This window comes from Hevea brasiliensis, chromosome 12, assembly GCF_030052815.1.
Source record: "Hevea brasiliensis isolate MT/VB/25A 57/8 chromosome 12, ASM3005281v1, whole genome shotgun sequence".
In the NCBI taxonomy this organism is placed as follows: domain Eukaryota; kingdom Viridiplantae; phylum Streptophyta; class Magnoliopsida; order Malpighiales; family Euphorbiaceae; genus Hevea; species Hevea brasiliensis.
The window spans coordinates 42,179,813-42,180,394 of NC_079504.1; the positions used below are offsets into that span (position 1 = coordinate 42,179,813).

General features: G+C 39.7%; 1 non-coding gene across 1 annotated transcript; it reads left to right on the top strand.

Moving 5' to 3' along the window:
- Positions 1-222: 222 nt before the first annotated feature.
- On the top strand, positions 223-329 carry LOC131171536 (small nucleolar RNA R71). Its single transcript, XR_009142196.1, has one exon. It is a non-coding gene; the product is annotated as a small nucleolar RNA R71 (small nucleolar RNA).
- The last annotated feature ends 253 nt before the right edge of the window (positions 330-582 follow it).

Consider the following 582-nt stretch of genomic DNA (forward strand, 5'->3'; position numbering starts at 1 on the left):
ATTTGTTTCTCAAGGTTAGATGTACTTACCTCATTTACCTTCATATATGTGTGGTCCATTCTCATTCCAAACTGTTGAGAATTTGCTACCATGTTAGCAATCAACTTTCTTGCCTCTTCTGGTGTCTTGTCCACCAAAGCTCCTCCACTAGCAGCATCTATCATACTGCGGTCCATTGGTAGAAGTCCCTCATAGAAATATTGAATTAATAGCTGCTCACTTATTTGATGATGGGGATAGCTTGCGCACAACTTCTTAAATCTCTCCCAGTACTCATACAAGCTCTCTCCATTGTATTGCCAAATGCCACAAATTTCTTGTCTTATGTTAGCAGTATGAGAAGCAGAAAAATACTTCTCCAAAAATATTTACTTCATCCCATTCCATGAGTTAACAGATCTGAAAGGAAGGTAATACAACCAATCCTTGGCTATGCCTTCTAGTGAGAAAGGAAAAGCTCGAAGCTTGATCTGATCCTCTGAAACTCCTTGAGGTTTCATGCTGGAACACACAACATGAAATTCCTTTAGATGTTTATGCGGATCCTCACCTGCAAGACCATGAAACTTAGGCAACAAATGG